This window comes from Miniopterus natalensis, chromosome 8 (genome assembly GCF_054644295.1).
Source record: "Miniopterus natalensis isolate mMinNat1 chromosome 8, mMinNat1.hap1, whole genome shotgun sequence".
In the NCBI taxonomy this organism is placed as follows: Eukaryota; Metazoa; Chordata; class Mammalia; order Chiroptera; family Miniopteridae; genus Miniopterus; species Miniopterus natalensis.
In genome coordinates, this window is record NC_142088.1 from 26,811,484 (window position 1) to 26,819,773 (window position 8,290).

General features: G+C 41.1%; 1 pseudogene; it reads left to right on the forward strand.

Annotated features, from left to right (window-relative positions):
• Positions 1–7,689: 7,689 nt before the first annotated feature.
• Positions 7,690–8,029, forward strand: LOC148092586 (large ribosomal subunit protein eL33 pseudogene; annotated as a pseudogene).
• The last annotated feature ends 261 nt before the right edge of the window (positions 8,030–8,290 follow it).

Sequence of the window (8,290 nt, forward strand, 5' to 3'; positions counted from 1 at the left end):
CTCTTTTCAAATAACATAAACATCATTATTCATTAGGGAAATGCAAATTAAAATCACATAGATTTTTAATGACAGAAATTTAAAATATTGACAATACCAAGTTTTGGTGATTATGTTGAACCACTGAAACTCTTATGCAAAATGGCAGAGCCACTTTGTAAAACTATTTGCAATTCCTTAAAACTTTAAACTTACATTTACCATATGACGCAGCAATTCCTTTGCTGGGTGTTTATCTAAGGGACATAAAAATTTGTATTTGCACAAAGACTTGCATAAGAATGTTCCGAGAAATTTAATTGTAATAGCCAAAAATTAAAAACAACCCAATGTTTATCAACTGGTAAACTGATAAATTGTGGTAGACTCATACAATGGAAAATGATTTCACAATAAAAGGAATAAACTATTGATACATGTAACAGTAAGAAGGAACAGCCTACTCAAACATGCACAAATCTTAAAAGCATTGTGCCCAGTGAAAGAAGCCAGAGACAAAAGAATACAGACAGCATGACCTCATTTATGTGAAATTCTGAAACAGCAGACTAGTAACAGAAAGATGAGTGGCCCTGCAGGGGCTGCTTGGGAGGCAGGGAACCAAGAGGGAGAAGGTTAACAGAAGAGGGGCAGGAAAAGTCTTTGAAAGTGATGGAAATGTTCTATGTGTTGATTTTGGTAGTGGTTACAGGGCTTTATATATTTGTCAAAACTCTCCCAAATATACACTTAAAATTATCAAATTTTATTGTCTATAGATTATACTTCAATAAAGCAAAAAAATAGAAGCTATATAAATGACATAAAAATCCAGTCTAAACAAAGGTAGGTTTTTTCCCCCCCAATATTTTGCTAAGTCAATTTCTGACATGCTAAGGAAATCCATCAAATCCTATTATTTCCTTTGAAAGGGGATATTTGAAAGCAACAGCATATTCATATTTACAAAAACAAACTACAAAGTGAAAAATGAAAGCATTTAAGACAGTAAGAAAAAATAAACCGAGTGAAAGAATATTGTTCAAAAGTCAAAAAGAAAGCAAGCTTCTCTCTAGGAAGAAAAAGCTTTATCTCTTGATCAGGAGGCAGAAACAGAGAAGTCCAACCAGATAACAGGGCTCTGGAGGCAGCCTTAGTGTCAGCTTTGTGGCTACCAAGGAGTGTCGGCCATTTCCAGAAATTATGCTTTATACTGTGTGAACGCATTATCTAGAGATCTGCTACTAATTAAATCTCTGTTTTTGCAACAAGTCTTGTATTCAGAACAGACTTCTTGCTTCGGCAGAACACATGGCTCGCTACCATTTTCACATTCAAGGGCCTTTTCCCTTTCTCTCCAGGACTAGGCTTGTGCTCCTCTTTTGGGCAATTAGACCAGCAGCTCTCTGGGGACTGAAGATTCCCTGCAGAGTCACACGATTACCCTAACCTGCCTGCCCGCGTGCCTGTGGCCTGGTGCTCCCCAGCTGATCTGCTGGGTCTGTTCTGCTCTGAGGTCTGAGGAAGCCACAAGCTGTTATGAAAGAAGATAAAAGAAGCTTAAAAGCCGATGTGTTCACTTAGGAAATTTCCTTAAGTATATATATCCTTTTCATCTAGATCCACTATGCCAAAACTTTTCCCTCTATTCCTTAAACTTTTTAAAAGGAGGCACTACATACCAAATAATTGTTTTTCCATACATAATGATTTTGATGGGTATTCATTCCTGAAGTGTCTGTTGTCCTAAATGCTAAGGGCAAGATATTCTGAGCAGGTATGACCTTGGAAGAGCGCCTTTCGTGTCAAAAACAAGCATTCTTTTTTTAAAAAAATGAATCTATTTGAACCAAACTGCCACGAAGCAAAATCTCAATGGATTGAGAAAACGCTCCCCAAACGAGCATTCTTAAAAATACTGCAGAGCAGGCCCAGAAATAAGTAATCCTGATGCAGTGAAACCCTTTCCCCAGCAGTTTGGGAGGTTTCTGAGAACCCTCGGCAACTTGTGGGAAATGGCGTAAGGCTGAGGGCCAGTCCCTTACCTACCTGTACCTGAGTCCAGGGGAACTGAGCTGCACTGATGGACAACGGATTAGAAAAGGGACCAAGTGTGTGAGAGCAGGAGCCAAATGTGGAGCTGTAAGACTGTTAAAGCTCAGCTTCCAGGAACCTCTTCCCAAGAAGTACCATGAAGATGATGCTGAAGCCAGCCCCTTGGCTGCCCAGGCCGCCGCCCCGAGAGTGCTCTCCAGAGGCTACAGGGCCAGGGCATCCAATGTTTCCTATGTAACCCAAATTAAATGTGTCCTCAGCTTAAGGCCGTAGTTCTCACTCAATTGAGGGGTTATGACTAGTTTGCGGGAGATGTGTCTCAACTAATCTGTTGCTCACAAGTCCTAACATTGACATAAATGTACTTAAGTTTACTTAAAATATACACAACAGTAGATTCGCAGTTTCCTTGTACTGGATTGCATTCGACAAGCCTGAGTGTGAAATGAGCACGTATGTCAGTCAGTGGATCCTGGGACTCTGTATAGCCATGGGCATAACTCATGTGAGCAGCAGAAAGATCGAGAAGCACGCCAATAAAGCAATGCTAACTGTAAATCCAATTGTTCTGTTTTTAAAAAGATGTGCTAGGCCGTAGGAAAAAATACTACACTCTCCAGACTTCACAGTGAGACAAAGACTTGGGTAAACTGGAATCACAACTGGATTTTTAATTTAAAAAAATACCTTTCCTATTTAAAGCAAGCGGTTATCATTTGCTCAGAAAGCTATTCTTGGCTTCTTCCGTTAATCAAAGATGAATGAAATCTCAGAAGACAGATATCTAAATGCTTTTGTCAGTTTCCCAGCACATCAACCCCAGACAGTTGGACAAACAAGGTCAGAATTTGAACTTGCACACACAGATCATTAATTCCTCTCGAAGTGGGAGTGTCTCCAGTTTCCATAAGGTTGAAACTAGGGCATTTTGGTTTTTCATATGAAAAAGAAAACCTGACAGAAAATAACATTGAAAAGTCGTCCATTTTCTTTAGAAGAGATAACTTCGAAGTGTTACCGTAGCTCTTATTTTCTCTTTGTGTATCTTATCCTCTTGGCAGTCCTACCATTGAGAAATCTGGTCTCTGCACATTTTCAGGCTTCTTATGGTAGGACAATAAACTCTTTTCAGAACAGTTATCATTAGTGGAGTATTAATATAATTTGATTGCTGTTTTATCCTGGGAGGAGCAAAAGTAGGTTTACAGCTCTGAGTGCATGAAACAGTTTTTTCTTCTACTATTATTTATTAATTATTGTATTATTTTCCATACAAACAACTGTAAACCTACTTTTACCCCACCCTGTATGTAAAGAACCCAGGCTAAAACTTGGCAATAGTGGGAATCATGACTTAGATCAGAGTTTGGCTAAGATCCTCTGTGTAAAGTACCAGAGATTAATATTTTGGGCTTTGTGGGCCATATGGTCTCTATGGCACCTACTCAACTCTGCCCCTCTGGCAAGAAAGTAGCCTCAGACAATGCATAAGTGAATTGAGTGTGGTGGCTATGTTCCAATAAAACTTTATGCCTAAAATTTGAATTTCATATAATTTTCATATGTTGTGAAATATTCTTTCTTTTGATTTTTTTTAACCATTCAAAAATGTCAAAACCATTTTTAGCTTGCAGGCTGTAGAAAAACAGGTGGTAGACCTGATTTCAGCATTGGAGGATGATTGTTGACCTCTGACTTAGAATCACACTCAGCCATGCTCCACCTTGTAACTGCTATAAAAAGGCTCCAAACCGAATGTAAATAATGACAGTTGATCCTTGAACAGCCAGGGTTTGAAGTGCACAGGTCCACTTATACGTGGATTTTTTTCAATAAATATTGTTAAATGTATTTTCTCTTTCTATGATTTTTTCTTTTTTTCTTCAAAAAGATTTATTATTTTCCTTTGGTCCAATGCATGGGAGAGGGCTCCAGGGTGGTTAAAAGAATGGCCAGAGGTTTCAGGGAGAGGCTCAGGCAAAAGCCAGACACCAGGGGAATGCAGCGGGGCCCTCACAGGCCTCTGGGCTCCAAAGGCTCCTAGTTGTGCTTGGGCCTTTCAAAGAGATACTCGCCCAGCCCAGCCTGCGGAGGTGAGGCAGGTGTCGCCCGTCTTCTTGCTGAGTTTCACCTGCTCATCCAGCTCGAGGTTCTCCAGGAGTCACAGAGCTGAGGGTCTGTGCAGGCGGAACCCAGGGCACCGGAGCCAAAGGCCTGGCTCAGGTTCCTCCCCAAGGCCATGGCGGCTTCCAAGGCATCCTGAGTTTTGCCCCACTCATTTTGGGAAGGCTTCTGCACGGCCTGGAAGAAAACGTGATGACATCGCTGGTTTTGCATCTTTAAAAGATGCTCTGCACCCTCAAGCTTCTTCATACCAGCTCACTGAAGAAGTGGCCCACACCCTCCAGAGCCACTGGTCATGGCTGAAATAGAAGCCCAGAGAGAGGTAGGTGTAGGAGGCCTGCAGAGGCCAGATGGTTGACGGCAGCCTCCACCTCGGTGGGATAAATTCTGATGAATTTGGGAGCTCATGGTTGCTTGGAGTTAAGCAAAAATGGTGTTGGCTGGTCTCGGAGGCTGGGGATGGTTGAGATGGTTCCAAAGGAGATGACTGGAAAAGAGGTTGGAGGTGGTCCCTGGGTCTGTTCCACCCAAACACTTGAACCAAGACACAGATGTGGGGACCGCCAAGGGCACTGCCTTCTTATGATTTTTTTAATAACATTTTCCTTTTCTAGTTTACTTTATTGTAATAATTCTGTATATAATACATATAACACAAACTAAGTGCTAATTAATGGTTTATGTCATCGGTAAGTCTTCCAGTCAACAATAGTCTATTAGTAGTTATGTTTTGGGGGAGTCAAAATTAATACTGGGATTTTGAACTGCATGAGGGGTTGGTGTCTCTAACCTCTGTGTTGTTCAAGGGGTCAACTGTAAATATAATTTGGGGCTACTGGCATATCGCACTGTTTGAATTCGTCCTCAGAAATCCCCAAGAGACTGACTGCTTGAATCAAATTGGTTTCTCGAAGTTCTCCTAAAAGTAGTAATAATGAGAATCATAGGGAGGTCTGGGAGACATAGGTAGTGCCTCAAACACCAAATTTCCTTCTAGTTCTGTGTTTTGTTTTAAACACTGTGCATTTGGCATTCTATTCCATAACCTGTTTCCTGATAATTTTCTAGTAAAGGGAAAGCTCCAGGAAGTCATGCCTGTTTGTACAAAGATATGGTACTCGAATTTGAAAAATCGAAGAAGTAGGCTTAGATACTACCATACTCAAGTAAGAAATTAGATAAACATTTAGCTGCCTGGGTGGACATGGCTCAGCATTTGAGCATCGCCCTAGGATCCAGGAGATTGCTGTTCGATTCCCGGTCAGGGCACATGCCCAGGTTGCGGGCTCGATCCCCTGTCAGAGGCCATGCAGGAGGCAGCCGATCAATGACTTTCTCATCATTGATGTTTCTATCTCTCTCCCTCCCTCTCCCTTCCTCTCTCTGAAATCAATAAAGATATATCTATTTTTTAAAAATTCCATAGGGTTGAACAGCTTCTACCAGGAATAACTGTTCTGAAAGTAAACTGCCTCAGTGAGACCTTGTTTCATTTGTGATTTTCTGTAAAAAGGGGGAAAGCAGTGTGAAGTCATTAGTACATAAAAGCAATGACTTCAAAAGGGAAAGGATGTAGGGAACCACTAGCATCGTAGCCACTGGGATGGAGTCCTCCTCAGTGACACCAGGATGACAACAGAGAAGCTAAGAGCTGACAGGAATTCCTCTTATAGCTTCAATTCTTATGGGAATGTGCAGATCTAGACTACTAAATGCTCCAATTGTTTTTGACTTTCAGACTCTTAGTCCTACTACCTAGGGTGAGTCCTCTCTTCTCTGCATGCCCTCTGTGCCCCCCCCCATTTTAGCAATTGATGTATTTCTGTTGTTTTTTCCCTACACCTACTCTCTCAAAAGTCCAAACCAAAACCTGAAATCAGTTTCAGTCCTCTCCCAAAAGATTCATCTCTCACTCTTGTAATGCAAGCACTTGATATCCTCTTTTAGGAATGTAACCCAAAATTGTACCTTGAAGCTGACAATAGCCTTTTACCCTGGCGAGTTACTATGACAACCCTCAGATTGGATTCTGGAAAACAGTAACAAGAGTTTCATCCTGTTTCCCTCACTGTGTTACACAGCCCCACCCTGCCCTTTGGGTCCTATCGGGAGAAAGATCAGTGCTAATTCTTCTGCTTCAATTTGCTTCTTTGAAGAGATGAGGTTGGAGAAAGAGGCTCCCTGTCCTTGAAATGACTGTGGTCAAGGAAAGAGAAACCTCACCAAAATCCTGGGGTCGGCGTTTTGCTTTGGAGCGTAGTTTTGATTTGGCTTTCCAGCTTTTCATACATTTTCTTTTTTTTAACACTGTGGGTGTGGTTACGAATCTAGAGTGATGTTTTACAATGTGGGTTACCCCACCCTCATAGCTTTACAAATGCAGTCAGTAACTCACTTCGGAAGGTTGCTGTTTACCTTAAGAAGGGTTTGGAATCCGACTGGGTACAGCAGCAGCTCAGTGCTTTGCTTTTACTTGTACACAAACCAGATTTGTAGTCAAAAGCAAAACCATGCCCTTCTACCTTCTTCCCATGCTCGAAATCTTCAGATAACACATCTAGGAATGTCTGGTAACTAAGCTGTCAAGGAATTTGGCCAAAAAGAGAGCAGGCTAGATAGATCTAGTTCACCTCTGGGCCAGGGTTCACCCTTAGTTTATCATTATAAGAAAAAAAGAATGAAATGCTAATGTTGGCTTTTTTGGAAGGCTTTTGTAACCAAGTACTAAATACTGTAAGGTCTTGACAGCCTGCAGATATTTTTTATTAAAACTCTACAGAAGTGCCTGAAATACAGGGATTCAAGTAGTGCAAAATATATCTTTGTCCACTGAAGTACTGCAGTTATAATCAGAGATCTGCTGACAAGTGGCCTGAACACTTCTGTCCGTTGCTGTCCTTCAGGCCCTGCACAGACTAAGGGCTGTGTCTGTGGTCACCTCTCACACACTTGCCCTTCAGTTCTGGAAACCTCAACTGTCTGAGTTTCACAGGAAACAGTGGGCTATTTCCTTATTGCAGGGACTGCTTCTTTTACCTGAGTTACTCTTACAAGAAATTCTATTACACACAGCTTTATTTCTGTATACAATTTTCTCAGCTATGTACGTTTCAGTGTTGGCCATTGAGAACTGAAAAGTGCTCCTGCTTGTGGTAATTGAAGAGGGATATGGGGGTTGGGAATAGAAACCCAAGTTGAGAAGGATGGCACATGAGCAAAAAGAGGAAGCTTAAGCGGTGAAAGAAATTCCAGGCCTCTGAGGTGCATTTGGATGATGTCCTGAGTAAGGAAGCAATTGAAACTTGAGTGAAATAATCTAATGGCCTGAACTTAAATGTGAGGTTATCAAGAAAAAAATTTGAGATTAAATTGCCATATAGGTTTAGAGAGAATTGAGAAATATCTGCTTGGCTATATGGAGTAGGTTAAACAAAAATAATCCAGAACTTAATTTTTCAATTATTAGAAGTATATATGATACCTCTTTCCCTCATCTTGGAGCCTCGGAACTGGACTTCTAAAATGACAAATATGACTGGAAGGCTGTGGTCCAAGGCCATTTTTGCTGGCTAAAAGAGGAGTCTCCAGAACCAGAGTGAACACACAGCTCTTCTTAAAATCAGAGGTGTTTATGCTCAAGATGAAACTGAATTCTCTCTAGGCAAGAGAGGCGCTTATGTATACAAAGCAAAGGACACACAGTGACTCCTGGTGCAAACCGAACAAAACCAGAATCATCTGGGGAAAGGTGACTCATGCTCATGGAAGCAGTGGCATGGTTCACACCAAATTCCAAAGCAACCTTCCTGCTAAGGCCACTGGACACAGAATCCCTGTAATACTGGACCCCTCAAGGATTTACAGTCACTGAAAGAAAATAAATAAAAGTGGATTTGTTCTCTTATAAAAAAATTATTATATGATAAAACAGCTTGGGGATTAGGAGCAAGGACCAAAGATGCAAAAGCAAACCACCATCACCTGTGTCAACAGAAGAAAAAGAAAACTCAAGATGCACATATCTGGAACAAGACAATCTCATTGAATCTGTAGAATTGACACCCTGAATAGTTTTGATCATACAGTGAGGTACAGTAAAAAAGTTAACCCTACATACACCCATTTTTACTGA